General features: G+C 37.9%; 1 protein-coding gene across 1 annotated transcript in view; it reads right to left on the bottom strand.

Moving 5' to 3' along the window:
* LOC108242231 (contactin-4) overlaps positions 1-19,163 on the bottom strand; it is a 186,696-nt gene extending 167,533 nt beyond the window's left edge. The window contains exon 1 of the mRNA XM_017426966.3: positions 19,079-19,163. The gene's annotated coding sequence lies outside the window, so the exon portion shown is untranslated. The remainder of the gene's footprint in view (positions 1-19,078) is intronic.
* Positions 19,164-24,085: the final 4,922 nt, after the last annotated feature.

Here is a 24,085-nt window from a genome sequence, read left to right as displayed (position 1 = left end):
GACACTTAGTTACTACCACATCAAATTTTAACTCAGTACCTATTAAACTGACTGAGATTTTAATGTTGATAAGCTGCGGTGGCCATCATAATCTTTGACTTCAAAAAGTAATCAGTTGTTAAGGTACAAGCAATGATTCATTTCTGAAAGTTTCCTTTTAGTGATTCAAGAGATATTTTGCTAACAAATAGAACCAGTTTTTCACTGATTGTGTAAATGCTGAGTCAAGACTGACTGATTTCCTGTTCATAGTTGTCTCCAAATACTTAATGTTAAAATTGTAAACAAAGATCCTGCACAATTCGTTAGCACAGAATATGTGTTGGAAATCAGTCTCAGCTACTACCATACTAAACCGTAAGCCAATATCTTGAGGCATTATATAAGTACAGTCCATTTACCATTTATTCTAAAAGTTAAACAGTTGTAGATGTAAATCAAATTACTACTTTTTGAAAGTTTCATTAAAATGTGTCCAGTGGTTAAAGAGATATTTTGGTAACAGACACACACACACACACACACACACACACATGCACTGGCAAAAACATAATTATCCACCTTTGCCTTTTGGCCACAGGCAATAATTAACATCTGCACACTTAATTATAAAACCTCTAAGTAATCAGTACTGCTTTATAGCATTAGACACTTTAATCTAATGTTTGCTAATTTGTATTTGTTTAAAACACTTAATTATTAAGCTATAGGAGCTTAAATGAAATTTGATTATGTTGTCAGAATTCTTGTTCTCTTTCTCCATTATTCAAACCATGCTTCACCAAAATGTCCGTAGCTGAAAACATTAGCTTGTTTGCTCAATAGCTTAATTAAACATTCTAAAAATAAGTTCACAAAAGTGATTCAAAGTCTTCAAAATACATAAAAAGTGTATCTTTAAGATACTCATCATCAGCCAAAAGCATTGTATCACTTTAGCCAATGATATCACTTGTTACTTACTTACTTCCTGTTTGAATACGATTTTCAAAACATGCAGCAGCCATTTTATGAGAGAGAGAGACTGACTGGCCTTGTGGTAAGCTTCTACATCTGTGCAGCAATGTACTTTATTTATATTTGAATGTTTCATGCTGTAAGTTGATGTTTTGTGTTAAACTTAAAGTGAACAGCGTGGGTAGAGACTAGACACTTGAAACAGCCTGTACAAAAAAGAGCCGATGCATTTCCCTTTCCCATGCTGAGTTGTGTGCTGATGAGTACTAACTCATAGCTCCATTAGTTGCTATGCTAACATTTACTCTTGAAAATCTCATTGACCTATTCAAAAACTAATAGCATGTGAGTTAATTATCAGAACTGCTAAAGGGAGTGGTGTGAATCCCCATGTTGAATTGTTTTTTTGTTTTTTTATTTAAAAGAAACAATCTTTGAACTGAGTTAATCTTATGATTGTTCTAGCAACCGGGACCTCACAGGTAGCTTGCATTTTATCCAGTCAGAATCCAACAAAAACACTCCTGTAGGAGTTTTATTAATGTTTTTTTTTTTTACATGCTTATTCACTTGGGGCTTAATTTCAATGAATTGCAACAACTGAGTTTCAGAATTTGTTTGGCCAGGTAACAATCTCTATTTGTTGATCAAGGTTTTTCAGCACTGTAGATACACAATAATTCCTTTATATCTTCAGGACATGTTTTCTATTAAGAGAAAGTGGCTGTTTCAGTACAACACAGTTTTGCTGTGTAGCAAAAGTATAAGAGGATTCCTTTGGGTAATGAAATAACAATGCACAATGAGTGCTAGGGTTGAGGGATTTCCACGGTCTTTTTCCATTAGACCTTGCAGCCTGCTTTTGTGCTGCCCTGATATTAGCCCTGCTGAATTCCAGCCAGAATAGTTTTGGGGTTTTTTTTTGTTTTGTTTTTTTTGGACAGACACAAACATAAACAATAAGAAAAAGGAGGCTGCAATGTGGCCATGAAGATAAGGCTTAATCTATCACACCTCAGGATGTACATATAATAGAAAAAGGAGAGTTTAAAGGTTTAGAATAATCACAGATGTCAGGAGTTATTTTTCACTTTGCAAAGGATATGAGTTGCCTTGGAAATACGATGTCTTGAGGAGGCATGCTGAGAGCAAAGCTGGCACTGCGACCGCTGCCTGTGTAAGTCAGGAGGGGGAAATGATTGAGGTCACAGAGCCAGATGACTGACAGTGCCACAAGACATAGAATCAACCAAACCAGGCTGTGGGGACAGATGCCTAACAGAGGGCAAACAGGCTTTTGACCAGGCGACCTGCTCCATAGAGTGACTGGAACACGCCACACAGTCCACAAGTGGCTGAGAGAAATCAGGGGCCTGTATTTGTAAAGTATGACTTGCCCTGGTCACAAATATACACAGGAATAAGCCCACTGCGGCTACTTGACATGCAAATTCTCACATAAAAGAGCAGGAACAGCCACGCTGTCAAGGTACCAGTTTATTGCGAGAGTAAGCAGCTCTTCACACGATTGGTTCATTGCAAATCCATTTAGTGTGTAGCGCATTAATCATGCTGCAGGCTGCCAAGGTTTACCATTTATGCTACTCTGTAGATTACAAGAGAGGGGTGTTGGAAATTCTGCTTAATGGCGAGGAAGCTCTCATTACCGTTTCCGCATTCATTCATTTCTCCAGTGTTGTGTGTGGTCTTACATGAATTCAAAGATGCTTGATAGAGAAGCAGGGGACTCATTCACTATGTGCACGGAATTGGCAGAGACCTGTGTATGAGGCTCTTCTCTGCAAGCTAAGCAGTGTGCTCACAAAGTTTAAAGGTATATTACTGGGCCATTTGTGGAAATAGCCTGCTGTACAGTTGATATAGATATCATTATAGAATTCTCAGTCTCCCCATCAAAATCTCATGGGTTTGCTCTATATTACATTCTTCTTACAGAGCCACAATAGGGATTCTGACATTTTATTTAATACTAATGTAATGTTACACAGTAGCAGACTGAGACTGCATCACAAAAAAGTAATATGAATGGACCAGGAAGTAAAAATATGGTGGAAAACAAATGTAGCATACAACCCAAGCACCAACAGTACATGATTCTGACTTCTAACACACTTACTTATTAGACCAATGTTCTTATCACAAGCCCTACAAAAAAAAAGTTGAATGTCATAAACGATCACTGGCAAACGAAAATGGCTAAACTTAATCACAATCAACTTTTTAATCAAGAGATATGTAAATTGTTAAAGTTATGTATTCCAAACTAAAACCTACGCTGCACGTCTCAAGCATCAAGATGAAGACGGATTCATGAATCATCAGAAATTATTTTATTGTCATCATCAGATAGGGCAAGGATTGATAGATGGGGCTGCAAGAGGGAAAGAAATTTTCACTAACTTATTCTTGCTTTGTGGATAATAAAAGACCAAAAAAGCTTGCAAGACCATACTCATCAAAAGTGCATATACCATCCACCTGAATCAATTAATCATAAAAAAGACAATGGAAAACTAACAACAACCCAATTGCAAACAAATCTTGTGAGGGTTGTATTTATTTTTTAACTTTTTCTACAAGGTTACTGCAGAGAGAATTACCAGTCCTAACAAGCAAACAATTTGTAAAGTTTCCAACAAAACACACTATGACCCAATCCAATTTCACCTCTTGCGTGAACCACTTAGCCTATTCTCACCAGGCTAAGCAAGTCTGGATTCTCTTTTACATATATAAAAACATCTGTGCTCAATTTTCAGAAGAACATGTCAAACAAAGTGTTACAACCATTCCCTAATAATATTTACAACAAGACAGAATAATGTGTCAAAAGCAGAAGCAAGTGATGCCAACATACTAATTAGCATGTTTCTAAAGCCAGTATCTTGCAACTGTTAGCGACTAGCTGGTGACTCAATATTGCGGGAAAATAGATGCATTTTCTGTTGTAGTGTCACTGAATTCTAAGTGTTGTGACCATCAAGCCATGAGGCCATGTTTTGCACAGCCGATTTTTGAAAATTACAGACTATTTTTGTGTTCAGAGCTTACAAAACTGTATTGTAGACCATGAACATTAATTATTCATTATTAATTCATTATTATCAATTCGTTATTATCAATTATTAATTATTCCTACATTATTCCTGCCCTGGCCTATTTTGTACCTTCTTTGGCCACTACGTTTAGGATGTAATCTACTGGAGTAGACTTTTGAAATGAAGATCTGCAGATTTGAACCATTTTTAAAAAGTATTGTTTATCATAGGTGTGGTTAGACCTGGACATTCATGGATATACCCTTGGATGTTTTATGTCATAAAATAAGCTATTGTGTGGTCATCAAAGTACATGTATAGTGCTCTAGAATTACAAAAACTATATTAGGAGGGTGGCACAGTGGTTAGATCTATTGCCTTCCAGCAAGAAGGTTGGAAGATCGCATCCCAGCCTGGGGGCTTTCTGGGTGGAGTTTACATGTTCTCCCTGTGCACACATGGGTTTCCTCCAACAGACCAAAAACATGCATGTTATGGTAAATTGGCAACTAGGTGTGAGTGAGAGTGTAAATGATTGTTTGTCTTGTTTGTCTGTATCTGGCACTGTGATGGACTTGCGACCTGTCCAGGGTGTCCCCTGCCTCTTGCACAGTGACTGCAGAAGATAGGCACCAGCTCCCCACAACCCAGAATGGAGAAGGATGGATGGATGTTTAAAATGCAATTGACGAGACTCTGAGACTCAAAAAAAAAAAAAAATTGAGTACCGTCACAAGACATTTTGGAGACTCAGTCAGGGATGTCTTTTGCCAAGTAGTCTCCAACAGTTGCAACCCATTGACATGCTGACTTAGCAACAGAAGATTCACCAGGTATACAAGGAATTAAAAACATCTGTTTTTTATATTTATTTGCTGTAGACAACCACAAAATTACTGACAAATCTATTGGAATGCTGGCAAAAACTTGTTGCTATCCATAACCTAAACTAAAAAACAAACTGTTGATGTATCAACTTTTCAATAAGGTGTTTCATTTCATTGCGGAATATTTCAACCACTACCTAGTAATCTAGGATTAAGGGGCAAAAGATCACTTTAATTTTAAAAGTAGGGGTAAAACTAGAAATTGGTTCTTTGCCTTGAATGTTTCCATAAGAGGCAAACACTTTATATACAAAGAGCACAACAATTTGACCCAGCTGCATCTCTCACTAAATCCATCATTGTTGATGCTCTCGTGTGGTCAGCGGGTAATTCATAGCTGCAGCCAGGACCAGAATCATGCATGATATTAGCTTTACTGACAAAAGTGATCTGAAAGCAGACAGAAACTCGCCAATGTAGAAAGTAAAATCCATATACTGTTTTGCTTCACAAAGCTTCTCCTAAAGACAACAGAATTCAGAAGTCTAGTACATCGTCATGTTGGATGGACTTGGAAGAAGAAAGTCAAGTCAAAGCTTTATCTGACACACTGACAGCCAGTCCTATGTTAAAAATGCTTTTGAAAAATTTGTATAATTATTTTATCAGCAATTTTGTTCATTGGATTTCCATTCTAATAATAAGATGATAATCTTCTTGTAACTGACCTAAATAAAATCTGTTTTAGAGTATTCAATAAGTTTTACTAGGACTAGTTTATCTTTGACTCCTGCCCAGTGTGTTGCAGGATTTTTGTGACCTTAAGCAAAGTCAATAATCAAAATTATTTGAATACTCATTGACACAAATGTGTTATGATGCTGCTACAGACGTTTAACAAGGAAACCAAGTTCATTTTGTCCTATAAAATAGACCCGAGTTATTTTTTTCTCACAATTCAGAGAAAGGTTGTAAATTTATAACCATCAGTGAAGCATATTGGTTGTTTGTTACTAATAGAGGTTATATGTAAATGTAGTTTGGCTGCAAATAGACTTTAATTCCCATTAAACAGTTTTGTAAAGCTCCAGTTATTTCCTTTTAAAGCTGCTCTAGTAATTATTGCTTAAAGACTAGTTTGGCTTGTTTTTTTAACAAACATAATTAATTATTAATAAATTATTCCATGACAGATTTTCTTTTTTTCTTTTTCTTTTTTTTTTTTTTGAGGTAGGGGTGCAAAATTAAAAAAAAAAAAAAAAAAATCTGTGGCCTTCCAGGGAAAACATATCTTTCCCCTTGGGAAGACTAACACTAAATCCCAAGTACAAACTGAGAAAAGGTGGTCATTTTAAATATAAAAAAAAGAAGAAACTAAATTCCATTTCTGAATTTTTTTTTCTTCAATGTGTAACTTTTCAAAAATAATGTCGGACTATATAATCTTCTTTGATGTCCTATCCAGTCTAACCAGCAATGACATGTTCTCCCACAGGGTGTCGGTCAAACACTGACTGTCTAGGTGGTGCTCAAAAATGTGGAGTACGTAGATAACACGTGGACATTCTGGAAAAAACTGGTCTGATGAGGAAATGGCATCCATCCCACTTTGGAAGGAGCTGCTCTTCTTTTTAGGAATCTGTCCAACTTTACTAGTCACCAAAATGATTGAGATTCCCGGGTCCACACAAGGAACTAAAGATGAAGTCTCTGCAGCTTTCCTTATACCCACCCCATTGAAACAGGGTCCGCTTGCACATAGCTCAAATTAGATAAATTGAAAGTCAGATCAAGCAGTCAAGGCTTAAGACTTTCCCTTTTGAAATCCTATAGCTAGTGTTAGCTTAGGTTATCCTGAGCTATCCCTTTAGTTATCCTGCTACAGGCTTAGATAGCTGGAGGACATAAAAGACCTCAGTTCTTCATTCTGCTGTTTCTCTACTCTCAATGACTGTACATGCAAATATTGCTGCCATTAACTTTGTGTTTTTGATTGTTTTTTTCTCCTCATTGAACTACACTTCAGTGTTTGTCCGTGTCTCTTTCCTCATCTCTCAACCCCCAGCCAACTGAGGCAGATGGCCATTCATCCTGACCCTGGTTCTGCTTGAGGTCTGACTATAAAATAAAGTACAGCTTGATCCTGTGCAGACTCACGTGGGCTATAAAGATATGTGCATAGGTTAGTGCACTGGGGGGTAAAGTGCATACGCTAAGTGCATGGAGGCAAACTGGTAATTGTTAAAGGCGCATGAGTGCAAAGTGGTAATCATTTTGTACACAACTGGCATGAAGCATCAACCACTTGTTACAAAGTGGAGGCACATGTTGGTGGAATTAACTGGCACATTTAGCTTTACAGATAAAATGTATAGAGGTTGTGCAGTTAGACTATTTTTAGCCCAAAAACATACAAAGATGAAAGTAACCCATTGCTCAGTATAGCACAGAACACAGCAATTCTATTCCCCATCCCTCAAAGCAGAGAAAGTGAAGGCTCTGATTTATTCATAAGCTGGACTTTATCTGCCATGGAGCATTAGACAAAGGCAGATCATACAAAAGGTAACATTTCTGTTGGGAGAAACAAATTGCAAATCAAAACAAATCAAAGCAAAGTGTGAGCAGTTTACTGTCCTCTTTCACTACACAGGTTGCTACAGATGCCTGATTCAAACAATAGAGGAAGAAAGCTTTCCCATTCTAAAACAAAAACAACCTTTTGTCTCGATGCCTGGTGGTGGAGTTGTTTCATTAAGCCAAACAATACAGTCTACAAGCTTCCTCTGTTACCTTGAAGTTTTTTTATTTGCAGTTGCGCATCAGAAATAGTACAATATGATTCAAGCTCATCAAGTTCTTGTCAGTTTCTGTAAAAGAATGAAGGTCACCACTCTGTCCTGTGTATCTGGCCTCATGCAGCCAGACATGTCCTTCCTTCTCTGTGACACTGCCTTCACTGATGTGGCTCATCATTTTAAATACTGTACTTCCTTTTGTCACTGTTTGCATAATATGAAAAAAATATAGCACAAACAATGACTTTTGAATCAGCTAAAAAAAAAAAAAATTTAAACCAAAAATTGAATTAATAAAAACCATAATAAAATTGTATTTATAATTATAATAAAAAACTGTTTTGATAATTTACTTTTAAACTCCATCAAAGATCAGTCAGTCTGTCATCAGAAATATTTTAAACTGTTTGAATGTCTTATTTTCTGCTTTAGTTTCCAAAATAAAGCTTTAGCACATTCAACCATTTGGTGCTTGCGGCAGGTAATGATTTTTTTGTTTGTTTGTTTTAAAGCTGCAGATTCCTTTAAATTGACTCTTTTTTCACAGTTTTCCACTTCTTAGAACAATCTGCTGGGATATGGGGAAAAAAAAAGAAAATCACCCAATTGCTTAATCACAGCAGACTCCAGTCAATTACCTAATATCACACATATTATAATCACACAGTAAAAATCACTTTTGTTGTGGATTCATTGTAAGATGACAATTAATAAATTAAATGACAACAACAAACAACATCTGCTGTCTTTGATGTTATTTCTAACAAAGATTAAAGACCTAACATTTCTTAAAGGAATGCATATCGCCGTCTGCCCTAAACTGAGATTATCCTATGATGAGAAAGAACAGAGTTAGAGCTGTTTTGGTCAAAGCTTGTTAAAGAGCAAATGGGTGATCTCATGCAATATTGTGAGATCTCACAAGACGTGTTAGTGTTTACGAGTATGTGTTCAGTATGACTCCCAGCTAGAACTACATCACTTTTTAGCTGATTATCTGTAAAACTTACTGAATTACAGCCATTTTTGCGTTGGCTAATGTCAACTTGCTGTAGTGGCCATTTTGAATCAGGTTGACTCCAAATATTAATGAGTTTTAAATGTCCAGCCAATGATTAATCTTTGAAAGTTTTACTAAAATCTGTCCAATAGTTCATGTGATACTTTGCTAACAGGCAAACGGGGTTGGCTCCATTAGTCAATGCCAATGTTTTAGGCAAAGATAGTGTGCAATGTGGAGCACTTGAAGTATGTGTTGCGAAAGACTCCCAGCTACTACTGCACCAAATCTTAACTTAGTATCCGTAAAACTGGATTGAGTGATAGCCAGTTTTGTGTTTGCTAATGTTCAATAACTGTTGTGGCCATTTTGATTGGGGGTGACTCCTAAAGTTATTCAATAGTGGATGTTCATGCATTAATTAAATTCTGAGAGTTTAATCAAAATCTGTCCAGTGGTTTGTGACACATTTTGTTAAAAGACAGATACAGATGACTCCAAATGGTTAATGAGAAAATTAGAAAAGCAGATCTCAGGCGTTCAGTTAGTGCTCAGACAGTATGTTGTAAAACACTCTCAGCTACTAGCACAATAAATTTTAGCACATTTGTAAAAGTTGCTAAATTATAGCCATTTTTCTGTTTGCTAAGGTCCTTTTTAGCTGTGGCACCCATCTTGAATTAGGTTGACCCCAAAAGTTGATCAGTTGTAGATGTCCATCTAATGATTACTTTCTGAGAGTTTCATTAAAATGCATCCAGTGGTTCATGAGGTATTTTGCTAACAGACAAATAGGGTTGACTCAAACAGGTAATGGTAAGGTTTTAGGCAAAGATCTCACACAATTCGTAGCATTTGACAGTATGTGTTGTGAATGACTTTCCGCTACAACCACACCAAATGTTAGCATTATCACTTGATGCCAAAAAAACCCCTTTTATTCTACAGCCTGTCTCACCACAACCACCCCACCACCGCCATTGTGATCAGGTCATTCTGGATCCATATCTCTCTGTGCAGTCTTTTCTTCTGGCTATACAGAAACAATCTGCCCAAAATTTTTTTTGTATGCTCATGGGAACATAGAACACAATTATATTAGAGCTGAGACAAAAAAAATATAACTCTCACAAGGAGTTTTGCCAGTATGACTGATAAATTCCACCTCTTTGTATATGTAAAATCATGCTGGGTAAATTAATTAAATGGATTTACAAATGATAGCTGATACCAGCTGGAACTGAGTGTGAACAGACAATTACACTCAGTAAATAATATATGAACTGTTATCAACAAGTTCAGATATGGTGCCAACTGAAAGCTGAAATCATATCTGATTTAAATTTAAATGCAATCCTGTTGCAATGCATTGCTCTCCGGGACTCTGCTACGCAAAATACATTAACTGCAAGTCTAGTTTTCATCACGTTGCGGTTCATACGTGTGACTCCTCTGCTGCAACCATAAACATTTAGGCACCATGGGTTCAATGGCACATGGATTTGTACCAAACTGTCACAACACAGATGCCAGGGTCCGGTGCATACAATCCCAAAAAGAACATGTTCGTCACAGGCAATTACTACTCTCATCTAAAAGAGGGCACGTGTTTTTAGTTTTATTTTCTTTTTTCATTATTTGCTTTTTGCTAACTGCCATTGCAGAAGAGAGGCAGAGGAAGGTACTATTTCAAGCACTCTACACCAAAGCAAAGAAGGAATGACATGTATAGATGACACCAGAAGACCTGCCTCTTTATTTCAAAGCAGCAGTGTGGAAAAGCCTTGGTCCGTTATTGTCAGCCACTGAAGTGTAGACCACAAGAATATCTGGTGGATGTATCAAAAGCAAAAAGAAAGGTCATAATTTATGTGCTTTGAAATGCCCTCTGGCATCTAATAATCACTGTTGAATAAAAGCAGGAGTTTAAGAAGCACCACTCGTGCACACTGGCAAACCAGCAGTGTTCTCCTTGTGCATGCATTGATTTTCTCTGGGTACTTTGATTTCTTCTCACTATCCAAAAACATGCATGTTAGGTTAATTTGCTATTCTAAAGTGACACCAGGTGTGAGTGTGTGTGTGTAAATGGTCTTGTTTGGGGAATACCCTGCCTCTTGTCCAATGACCGCTGGAGATATGCACCCTATAATTCTAAATAGGAACAAGTGAGTACGGTGGTTGGTTGGCTGGATGGATGGAATTTAGCTCTGTAATGTATTTTACTTTGCATCAAGTCTAGACCGAAATAAACAAAACCAACAAATCCTAGTAGTACTATTTTCCTATCTTTCACTACTATTTCCTGTCTTTCTTGTACTATTTTCCTATATTTTATATATCTTTCTGTTTTAGAGTTTATTAAACTTTTCGTTCCACACACAAAATGTAGGACTGTTTTTGGTTCTAATTAGATGAATTAGTACAATATGACTTAATTTCCTATTAACCGTCTAATTGTTTTATTTTGCTGTACATGACCAGCTACCTTAAAACGTCTCCACTAACAAGAATGGTTTGTTTGTCTGTCTTTTTGGGATTGGTAATGTCTGTTTAAAATGGGACTAATAATAATCTATCAATAAAACAACTAGCATTTAATAATTGTCTGGGTGTTTTCCCTGTGGTGCCAAACTTGAACCAAACTGTGACCCCAGAATTGGGGGTGCATACCTAACTGATTTTTTTGTGTACCGTTCCATCCATACTGAGGGTTCGCTCAGTAATATTTATTTATTTATTTATTGCTTTTAAAAGTTCCTAACCCATCAAAATGACATGAAAGACAGATGTCAATATAAGAAAAGCAGCTTGAATTTTGTTTATGAGAAGAAACTGAGCCTGAGAGTGTCATTTTCTAGCTCCTGTAGAACTAAGCCATCCTTGATACAAGCGAAGAAAGTAAATGCTGTCCAAATGTTGTTGTTTACTGCTCAGCATTCAGTCTTGCTCTGAAAAGTTTTATACAACCATAAACCGCACAGACCTAAAATGGGAGCCTTTTAAATTGAAGTGAGGACAGGAAAGTGAATGTGAACAAATTGTGAAGGTACATATTTTTCTTACTTTAAATTACATTTTTTATTAAAGGCAGTGAAGCCTCTAAGAAATAATACACAACACATTAGTTTTTATTCCTCATACCTAATGCAGTTTTTGTTTATATGCATTATGTATGTATGTTTTCTGAACACTGTACCAGTGTTGCTGAATTTTCTGCAGTGTTTTCCCTGTGACAACAAATTTTTCCAACTGTGTCTCCTTGACCTTATTTTGTTTTCCACTAAGGTTAAAACCAAGGTTTGGGAAAAGCTATGTACTGTTTTTCCTCAGTCACTCACTCACCCACTTAGCTCACTTTCACCATTTCACATTCAACATTCTCAGCTTTCTAAATTTTACAGTTTAAACATAAATCATCTATTCATCCATCCATCTATCCATTTGCTGCTTCTTATTCATGGTCAGGTCACTGAGGCAATAGGTCCAGGAGGGAAACATCCCTATTCCAGACATCCTTCGCCCCAACAACAGTCTCCAGCCTCTCTTGAGAAATCCTAAGGCGTTCCCAGACCATTGACGATACAAAATCCCTCCAGGAAGTTCTGGGTCTGCCCCTGATTTTCCTCCCAGTGGAATGTGCCTGGAAAACCTTCAGCTCAAGGCACCCTAATCAGATACCCGAACCACCTCAGATCACTCTTTTCAATGCGCTCCCATTGGATGACAGAACTCATCACCTTATCTTTTAGGCTAAGCCCAGCCACCCTACAAAGGAAGTTCATTTCAGCTGCTTGTATCTGGGATCTCATTTTTTTCCCATCGTAACCCGTACCTCATGATCAGGTCGGTGAGGGTTGCAATGTAGACAGACTGGTAAACTGAGAGCGTTGCTTTTCGATTCATCTCCTTCTTCACCACAGCAGATCAAAGCAAGAGTCTGTAGACGAGGCTCCAATGCATCGATCCATTTCCCGCTCCTTCCTGCTATCACTCCTGAACAAGATTTCGAGATACTTGAACTCCTCCAATTGAGGCAAAAACTCACCCCTACCCAGAGGGTGCATCCCATCTTTTGGGGGGTTGAGAACTCATCTAACCTAGATAAGCTGAAAGAAAAAGTTCACGGCTTAAAGACACCAACAGAACCACACCATCCGCAAAAAGAGGACAAAATACCCTCTCACATAAAATCACTTTTACCTAAATCTAACATTTATCCTAACAAACTTAGATAATTCTCCAACAACAACAATCTTGAAATAAAGAAACTAGGGAGAAATGTACAAGTCATGATATCTTATTTGGTAAAAAAAAAAAACATTGCTTTTTATTATAAGCACTTTTTTCTGTTGGAACAAAATGTTATTGAGAAATGTCCAAATGTCAAATATTTAATTAGATATGAACTCTGTTTCTGTGTTTCTTTGCAAATAAAAAACAACACATGTTTAGCGTTTATTTAGAAAACTGGTTGAAAACTATGAATTTTAGGTAGCGACCGATTGTCTCTAGGTTCTCAGCAAGGCAGAGCTGGTTGAAATTTATTTTGGCTTCTTACTTCTGGTATGTCAGGAATATTAATCAGTACAAATGCAAGAAATAATAGTAACTTAACAAATACTTGTAGCAAATAATTTTACCATTTTATATTTATTCAAAATAGTACATACTGTATCTACTGGTAGTTTATTTAGTTATTTATTTTCTCATCATGCTGCTTCGTCTGCAGGAATAAGGTATCGCCTTTACAGAGAAACTCATCAGTAAAAAGCAATAACGATGTCACAGTGTGCACTAGCTGCCTGTCTGGCTGGTAGCCAAGGAAGTATTTTACTTGGAGAGCAGAAAGCGACTGACAGATGCCTGAGCAGCAACACAGTATTCATCAATGCATCGGCACCCTGCGAATACAGACGCTGCCTCCACCTAAGCATCCACCTGAAGCTATTCAGACTGCCAAATCCCAGGCATGAGAAGCTGGCTTGAGCAGTACTACAGTATCACAGGCCTGACCCCGCCAGACAACAGTCAGCCCTGGGTGTTAAACCACCCCATCCTTGCCATACATCACTGTTATCTCTATCACCCCTCTGAAGATTAGCCTTCAGCCACAGATACCTACCTGTTCCGATTGCTGCTGCTGAGCAAAACCCCCAACAACCCCTGCAGCACGAGGCGATAACTCAAAATAACAGGGTTTGGTGTTTCTACTGAAATGTGTTGACGTGCGCCAGCTTGTTCAAGAATTTATTTTTCAAATGTAAACAGTAGAGTAGTGGTTTTCAATTAAAATGCAGTCAGGTCCAACTAAAGTAAGGTTTTTCAAGCAAATGCCCAGAATATAAAAAAGACATACATGTATACACACACATGTATTCACATCTGTGAATGTAATACAATTGAAAAATAAATTTTAAAATATATTTAATGTGAAATTAATGTAGAATTGCAGAGGCCTAACATTTTATTTCACAACTCCAATTCCAAAAAAACTGATACATCAGGGTTTCCCCCAGAAAAGAAGCTAAGCCCAGTGGTAGGTGGCCATTTGCCAGCTGATCGCTGGCCAACCGTGATTTAGTAAAAAGAAAATTATTAAAGTTGACAGGAAAGTTGAAAATATGGCTATTTATTATGTGATATTGTAAGATATTTGTGTCAAATATTTACACAACTACAGTTTTACAAAAAGGCACTTTTGAAATACTTTTTTAAACAAAAATTGTTTGCACCTAATTTGAGTCCTAATTTAGGTCACATTTACAAATAAATTAAATGAACATAAATGAAAAAGTGCAAACAAGACACCAACACATCTCTCATGTGAAGGCCAATGAATAACAACAGAGACCTCTGAAAAACAGAGATGCTGTACTGTACTGTGCTTTTTGTGGCACAGGCTGCATGTTGGATCACTACATGTAACAAAACAAAGCATATCTGATGCTGAATTTAGCATAATTTTACTGGTAAACAAGGATAAATTGGCATGCGTCATAATAATATTTTCACTAAGTACAAAACATGCTTACCGTATTCGGTGTTGTAAAGCCACCCGCTGAATTTCGGCTCAGCTAACCATTGTGGTCTATAAACACTCCTTTTTTATCGGCTGCAGCAGTAATCTCCTTCTGTGAGTTTGGAACCAGTTGATTATCTTTGTGATCTCTCACAGATGGATCATATAAATGCTGATAAAAGCAAACCAGCTCCGCTAGAGCAGCAAAATCATCAGTTTTGAATGGAGCGTGGCGCGCATGCAGTCCGCACGAAGTAAGCAAAATTGGGAGGTGCATAACCACGCCCGTAGGGCCGTTGCGCAGGGGTGGGGACAGCGCAATTGTGTCACTGTTGGAGCCCGCACCCTCGCGCGGTGATCAACGCACGATGGGGGTGTCGGTGGAAAAAAACATGCATAAAAAATGACATATTTTACAATAAACTAGCGCCTGGCAGGCCGCCAGGCTTATAATACACTGAGGGAAATTCTGTATATTGTCTAAAATGTAAGTAAAAACAGAAGATAATGATTAGCAAAGCTTATACACTCATAATTTGTTCACAGTAGAACAAAGTAAACATTAAATGTTTAAACTAAGAAACTATACCATTTTGGGGGGTGGGAAATGGTCTTTTTTTAATTCTATGACAGCAACACACCTAAAAAATGGGACAGGGGCAAGAACAGATTAAAAACAAGTTATACAAATAAGAAACAAAACTGCCACTATGCAACTAATCAGGTTAATAGGCCACAGATAGACAAAAAAAACTGCATCTAAAAATAGCATAACAATTTCAGAATTTTTTTAATCAACAGGAAATTGGAAAGACTTTGAATAGTCCATAATCCATTTAGAAAATCGTCAAACAATTTCAAGAATCTAGAAAAATCTCTGAACCTAAAGAAGCAAGTCTGAAAGTCAGTATTGGATGTCTGATCTTCGGGCCCTCAGGGGCCACTGAATAAAAAAATGGGTCTGATTGTGTTCTGGACATCACTGCATGGACTCAGGAACACTTTAACATATCATTGTCTTTAAACACAGTTCACTGGACCATCCACTAATGCTGCTTAAAGCTCTATCATACAGAGAGAAGACATATGTGAACACCATCCAGAAACTCTGCCATCTTCTCTGGACCAAAACTCACTGCAGATAGATTGAGGCAAAGTGCAAAATTGTTCTGTGGTCAGATAAATCAAAACTTTAAATTATTTTTGGAAACCTACATCTTAAAGAAGAGAGGAACCATCTGGCTTGTTATCAGCGCAGAGTTCAAAAGCCTGCGTCTCTGATGGTATGGGGGTCCATTAGTGCCTCTGGCATGGGCAGCTTACACATCTGGAAAGGCTCCATCAATGCATTACAGTATATCCAGGTTTTCAAACAACATCTGCTCCCATCCAGCAAAAGAAATCACACAAAGAAGAGCCATAATTGTTGAACAGCTAGAATCCTCCAGCAGATGAGAATGTGACAGCATTACTCCTCAGTTCCTCAATGTTTACAGACTGTTAGAAGAAGAGATGCTTCACAGAGGGAAACATGGACCTGGAACAACTTTGTTGAGTCATGTTGCTGCCATTAACTTCAAATTACTTTTTTTTACTTTTTTTAAAAAAAAGAGGTAAACTTCATAGTTTGAACATTTGATCTGTTTACTATGTTCCATTGTAAGTAAAAATGTGTTTTGCAAATCATCATTTTTTTAATTACATTTAACACAACATCGCAACTTGTTGGCAGCTGAGCTTATTTTAGTTTACTAAAAAAGTAGAAAACGGGAAATACTGAGTCAAGGGTTTTTGTGTTCACTATCAATGTGAGTGGTATTAAAAGCGAGAGAGAGAGAGAGAAAGAAAGAAAGAAAGAAAGAAAGAAAGAAAGAAAGAAAGAAAGAAAGAAAGAAAGAAAGAAAGAAAGAAAGAAAGAAAGAAAGAAAGAAAGAAAGAAAGAAAGAAAGAAAGAAAGAAAGAAAGAAAGAAAGAAAGAAAGAAAGAAAGAAAGAAAGAAAAAAATGGTTATCCAGGTGAGTTGGTAGTTCCACTTAAGAATTTAGCTGATATGAATCCTGTAGTAAAGCTTTGCAGACTTTTATGACCACCACCGTTTCTGAACACATGAGACAAATGGGTTTTAAAATCTCCACAGAAGATTTGACACACACACACACATATATATATATATGTATATATTCTCAGCTCTTGTTTTTTAGTGACAGCCATGCTGATTTTCTTCACTCAGGTGTTGTTTTGTCAGCCTCTAACCTCTCCCGCAGGTCGTCTTCTCTCTGCAAAAACAGAGATGTGGAGAGGAGGGAAACCAGGCCAACCCGCAGAACCATAATGTCTAGTAAAGCTGTGCCATTTAAAACAAAATTATGAGGAAAGAGTGTGCAAGTTAAAAAAAAAAATCCATTCCAGTGAAACCTAACAGCCCATCTATGTCCAGATTGGATCCAGATCCAGACCACAGTCTGCCATGGGGACTCCTACAATAATATCAAACCTGATACTCATTGGTGGCTGCAGATCTCATTTTGAAAATAATATTAAATATTCAGCTTGGGATTTGTTTATCATTTATCACTGTGTTCAAGTCTGCTACAGCTGGACTGTGTTGCATGGTCCTCTCTGTGTTTTGACTGATGGGAGCCCGGTGGTCTAACTCAAGCCTGCTCCTGTTATTATGTGGTGATGACAACTTGACATACCCGTATGTATTCTTCTGATGACCCTCCTGAGAGTAATCGATGAGGTTTCCCCAATGTGGCAACTTTATTAAGTCAGGGCTCAGAAATTAGGCCCAAAAAGCGGCGTATTAATCATCATTTCACTAGACTAAGTGACAGAGAAGTGTGATTACTGAGTAGAATTTGAGGGGAACTTCATTTAAATAAAAATGGCTAATGGCATATTTATTATAGCTACTTTGGTACCTTCCTAGGTGGGAAAAATGGTGAAAGAGTGTGTGGTTGTCGCTGCTGTGCAAAGAGGGCTAATTCTCCTCGTAATGATTCTTCATGAATGGCTCAAAACGTTTAAAGGGGAGAAATGAGGGGAGCCAAATATCCCTAAACTACAAACACATCCTGGACACAGTTTAAATATGAAAGGCCTAGCATTCTTTGAAAGAATCCATATCACTCACCACCTTTCAGGTCAGAGATTTAAACTGAGACTGTCTTATAATGACAGGACGCAGAGTTACAGCCAGTTTGGTCAAACCTTGAGATTAATATTAGGTGTAGTCTCATGAAATATTGCAAGATCTTGTAAGATGCATTAGAACTTGGATTATGGATGACTTTCAGCTACTACCACATCAAACTTAGCTCAATATCTGTAAAATTAGCTGAGGTATAGTTGTTTTTGCGTAAGTTAATATGGTTTAGCTGTAATGGCCATTTTGTTTTGGGGTGGCTCTAAAAGTTAATCAGTTGCAATTTTATATCCAGTGATTACTTTCTGAAACTTTCCTTAAAATCCATCCAAAGTGCCACGAGACATTTGCTACCAAACAGACACAGTTGACTGTATTAGTTTATGGCAAAGTTTTAAAAACAGATCTGCAATCAGCTCGCACTCAAGTGTTGGTGATGACTCTCAGCTACTCCAACGCCCAATTTTAGCTTGGTATCTGTAACACGGGCTGAGTTATGGCCATTTTTGTATTTGCTTAGGTTGCTTAGCTGTGGCAGCCATTTTAAATGGGATTTAATCCAAAAGGTAATCAGTTGTAGATGTGCATCCAATAATTACGTTCTGAGACTTTCAATAAAATCCGTCAAGTGATTCATGAGATATTTTGCTAACAGACGAACACACAAGGACACAGCCAAAAACATTGGTTACGCCAACCGAATAAAATACTGTAGGTGGGCGGTTTCTGTCATGTTCTAAGAGGTCAGATTAAATAAGTAGTGTCACAGAATGAATTGAAACTCTTTTAGGTATTAAACGTTTTTCCATTTCCTAAATGATAACACCGCGTTTATTATATACCTCCAGGACAGAAGCGAACTTCGTGTCCACGTTCACCTACATCCTTTACAACCAGCCGGCCGCTGTCCGCTCCTTATTTCTGCGCATCTTCTGAACTGTCTAAAGCGGTCGCGTTCATCTTCCCTCCCCACCTGAGCGACCGAAACGCGCCGGGATGCACCCGGAATTTGGATGTTTGCTCCCCTTTCTATATAGTAACAGTGCCGAGTACATCTTGTGGTCTTTACGCACAGAACTGGAATTAAAGTCAAAAGCTTTAGCGTTCACCGCCTCACCGTCTGCGCTGCACCTGGCTGCCTGGGAAAAAAACAAAAACCCAAAACGGAACCCACTGCGCGTTCGGACAGAGGTAAACAGGACACACGCTGAGCCGAACAAACACGCACATCCAGATGATGCCACGGTAACTTTGACGGATGTCCTACCTGTTCAGGGGAGGAGATAGCACGGTGAGGACAACTGGGAGGACGCGGGCTGAGCGCAGAGCCGCACCGGCTGCAAGACGTCCCGGCAGTCAACTACAAAGTGCGTCTGTTTATTTTCTCTCTGCNCCATACACCAATATTTGACAGATAGACCACTCCCCCCTTATCAAACATCAAACTATACAGATAGACACATTTGTTTGCACCCTATCGATGAAGAAAGAAAACCCCACAAAGATCCCAGAACCCAGAAATAACTAAATGATTACAGTGATAATGAGACAAAAATGCTCAAAAATCAGTCACTGCTTTTGAAATTTGGTTATTAATAAAAAAAAAAAACTATTTAAACTGGCCTTGACAAAAACGATGGCATCTCTAGAAAAGATTGAAATAATCTGACCATATGGACATGTTAAACTTGGCATTATGTGTCTTCAGTCCTGTAATCGGTCAGTCTGTCTGTTTAAAAGGGTGACAGGTAGTCACAGAGCTGTTTGGTGTCTTGGTGTGTACCACACTGAACATGGACCACACAAAAATGAGGACAGAGTTGTCTCAGGAGGTTAGAAAGAAAATGAACAGGCATGTTAAAGGTAAAGACTGTAAGACCATCTCCAAGCAGCTGCATGTTTCTATGACTACAGCTGCTGAGAATAGTCAGAGGTTTAAGGTCCACAGGACTGGAGACAACCTCCCTAGACAAGCAAGAGGAAAATACATGACAGACTGAAGAGAGATATGTGACAAATGGGAACCAAAGAGCCCAGTACAACTTTCAAAGAGATTAGAGGTGAACTCCAAGGTCATGGAACATCAGTGTCAGATCACACATTGGTCTGAATGAGTCATAGATGACAGAATCATAAAAAAGTGAGACTGGAATTTGCCAAAATGCATACCAACACATCACAAAGCTTTTGAAAGAATGTCCTTTGGACAGATGAGACAAAACTGGAGCTTTTTGGCAACAAGTCCCATCAGCTTTATGTCCACAGAGCCAAACATGAAACTTACAAAGAAAAGAACCCTGTACCTACAGTGAAACATGGAGGAGGCTTGATTATGGTCTGAGTCTGCTTTGCTGCATTTGACACAGGGTGTCTTAAATATATGCACGGTACAATAAAATATCAAGACTATGAAGGCCCTCAGAAGTGAAACATGCTGCTCAGTGTCAAAAAGCTTGGTCTCAGTTACAGGTCATGGGTCCTTCAATAGGATAATGACCCAAAACCCACAGCTAAAACCACCCAAGAATGGCTCAGAACCAAACATTGGACCATTCTGAAGTGGTCGTCTGAGCCCTGATCTAAATCTTGTTGAACATCTCTGGAAGGAGCTGAAACCTGCAGTCTGGAGAACAATGTTTTGAATAGATTCATCAGTTGTTTTCAATACTTTAAATTCACATTAGCATTTTTTGTGTTTGGCTTCATTAAAATGAAGAGTCTGGGCACTTCTGAAGTGATGTTCTTTCAAATAGCTATCAATAGTACCTTATCAGCCGTGACATCACTCATAGAGCACAGAGCTGAAGTCTTCTCAGGTTATGGTAATAACTAGCCAAACAAGGGCTAGTTTAAGGCTTATGAAACAAGTCTTTCTCAAAAGCAGTAAAATAATTAACTTGTTCACCATGCATACATATATAGAAAGCAACCGTATCCCGAATCCACATGCATAAAACAGACAAGTAATAATACTAATAATAATAATAATACTAACATTACACTACTTATCAGACATTCTTCAAATGACAGAAAAACTGTATGTTCATAATTTCACTTATCCTTTAATATGTTGTACAGGTCCTTAAAACTCTACTTGTTATTGAAAGAACGAGGGAAATATTCAGTTCTTACAATACACATTTTTTTCATCTCTATTTAACAAGATTTGTCTCTGTTGCTTCCCAACCCTGGTCCTGGAGGAACACTATCCTGCATGTTTTTGTTGGTTCCCTGCTTTGACACAGCTGATTTGAATGAGTGAGTGATTTACAGGTTTCCACAGAACGTGAAGAGGACCACTCCAGGGTTGGGAATCGCTGCTGTAGTCAGTCTGAAAGTTTACTCAGCCCCTGGTGAACTGATACATCCAGCAGCCTCAGCACCAACAGCACAGGTGTAGGGGTTTAATATTAGCTCAAGAATCGTCCTTTCATGTTGGTACGTTGGGTGCACGCAGCCGCAAGAAAACCTACCACAGAGTGCTGGGGCCATTCTGGCTCAGTAGGACGTAAGAAGCACAGAAAACACAGACCCATGTTAAAGTCCAGTTTTATTTAATATATAAAGCCTATAACTGTAAATAAACAATGAGTGTCACTAAGTTTAAATAATCACGATTAGAGAGTCTAACTGAGTGTTATGTCACAGTAGTCCAGTGTGGATCCAGTTGTACCTTGTTTGGATTCAGAATGTGTACAATATTTGAAAATGTGTTTATCTTTAAAGTCTGTGTGTGTGTTTGTCTGTGTGGGGGGTCTGATGTCAGCAAGATGTGGGAGAAAGCATATGTTTTGATGCTGGGATGACAGAGACAGATTGTGAGACTGTCCAACCATGTAAAACTGTAATTTGATTGCCTGATGTTTAAATAGATTTCCCGCAGCTGTCAGAGTCTGACTTCTTTGTTGAATTAAGAAGTAAACATTCTCAAACAGTGGATGTAGCCCACTGGCTAAATGACTATTTACAGAGGAGAAGCTTTTGGTTCTCAAACACCGGTCATGAACTCCGTCTCCTTCCTTGAACTGTACTGTGCAGCGGACCAAATAAAAACTTGGTCAGAGCAGAAGCACTCACTTTAATGTTGGCACAGTGAAAATTCAGTTTTTGTTGTTTGCCCCTCGGTTTTTAGAATCTTCTCAGGATCTAGTGGTGAGATAAATCAATACAGAACATAGCAGATAGGCTCAGTTTTAAAAGCACAGTAAACATATTGTAATATGTTGATCTACATTTCTGAATTACCATCAGGAACAGTTTGTTTTAAATCCAAACTCAGATCTTTGTTAAACATAATTTAGGTTTAAAGTCCAAAGCAAAATAAGTGTCAAATATTACTACAGGAAACAGGTTTGCTTAAGTCTCACCAGGAATAGTTTCCCTTTCAACATTGTTGCAACTTCAGTATCATGTCTGTAAATTTGATTAATACAATTTTAAATCCATATACAGCAAGAAACAGTAATTTGCTTTTGTGATTTGATTTGCGAGGAAGGAGAAATATGACTCTTACCAGAGACAACGGTCCATCTCTTTTGTGTGCAAGCTTCAAGTTTCTCTTTTCAGCAATTTTTTAAAACTGTGTACATTTAACTGATAAAGTCCAGATGAAATTATTTTGACAATATGTTTGACAGGTAAAATCTTTCAAATTGACTCAGTTCAGTATTTTGTAGGAGTTTCTTTGACAGCAGTTACAGTATTGTTTTGGCTAAGTCTATATAAAGTTTAAATTACTGAACCAAATTTCTTCGATTCACTTAGTCTGAGATTAACAGACCCATTGCAAGGTGGGATTTTTTTTTTCAGTAACATCTCAAGGTACTTAAGAGCAAAGCATAACCATTAGAAAAATCGAAAACTTCCCTTTAAGCAAACCTTGATCACAAGAGTCAGGCAAACCTACCTTTCAAAGGGAAAAGACAAAAACAAAAGCTGAATCAAAACAAAGAAAGAAACTAAAATAAACTCATAAACCCTACAACAATAAAGTTTGGAAAAGCAACAACAGAACAGAAACATGTACCTCCAAATCAGGAGATAACAGCACAATGGTACAAGCCAAAAAAGCCAGAAGACCTGCAGAGACACACAAGGTTAATGACATGCTATAATGACAAAAACATAAAGAGAACAAGGCTCTGTGGGTTATGGGACGACCCTTGCAGAGTGGGTTTATAGCAATGCAACTAAGCTGAGTGAGGGACACCTGAGCAACATTTGGACCTCATGTTAAAAATAAAGAATTATGCCAGCACACTGAACCCAAACTGGTAACTGTGGAAACTTCCCACAGGGCTGACACGTTCTACTTTTAGAGGCTCCCCAAACTGTACTTGAGGCTGCTTTCTGAGAGTAAAGTGCTCTGCTCGGATCATTAACTTATGAGTGTTGATGGTTTAATTGATTACACTGGGAGCACATTTAAAGTACTTTTTACCCCAGAGGCAGCGTATCCTTCAAATCCCATTCTAAATAAGTTTGAAACTTTGACTGGTTCTACTGCATTATCTCATCTAAATCAATGTCATGCTGTTTTACACCAATACTAAAAAAAAAACAACTGCATACTTCCACCCCACCACCCCATTTTGTGGACCTTTTAATTTCCTCAAGCCAATCCAAAATGCTGCAGTGACATTTGAACTTACACACACACACACACACACACACACACACACAGATTAGGAGCTAAAACATGGATGGGTAAAAGACCATCCTTAGTGCTTTAGCTTTTAAGTTTGTGTTAGGAATCAGTTTAAAGCCCAGTCTAAACTACAAATACTTTCTTCTGTTTGTTTTCCTCCAGTCACATATTTTCACAAAACAAACAAACAAACAAAAAAAGGTAATACCCATGTCACACCGCTAGTGGGCGAGCATGTTCACTTTGATGATAATTCAAACTGCAGAGAGAGAACATGGTTAGCTTGGCTAAAGATTCTTTTAAATCTCATTTTTTCTTTGATACAGTTTACAATTTCCTCTCAGTTAGAAACACTTTCAGCCAGGGGTGGAAATTTTTACCAGCCACTCAAATATTTTACCAGCCACTATTTTTTGTTGTGACAAAAAGTTTTTTCATATGATGATGATGATTGACGCGGGTTGAAGCAGTTGTGGTGCCCTACAAGCTGACTACTCTTGAAAAACAGAAAATAAAATAGCTTCTCATCACAACACCTAATTGGTGTTAGACTGCATGTAATCTGTAGTGGATCAAGTGCATCATATGGGTTTGCAGTGAACTGTTGTAATATTTTTAAGGGAGTTT

The sequence above is a fragment of the Kryptolebias marmoratus genome, linkage group LG4 (assembly GCF_001649575.2).
Source record: "Kryptolebias marmoratus isolate JLee-2015 linkage group LG4, ASM164957v2, whole genome shotgun sequence".
Classification (NCBI taxonomy): Eukaryota; Metazoa; Chordata; class Actinopteri; order Cyprinodontiformes; family Rivulidae; genus Kryptolebias; species Kryptolebias marmoratus.
Note: the sequence above shows the minus strand (reverse complement) of the source record. Positions and strands in the feature narration are given on the sequence as shown.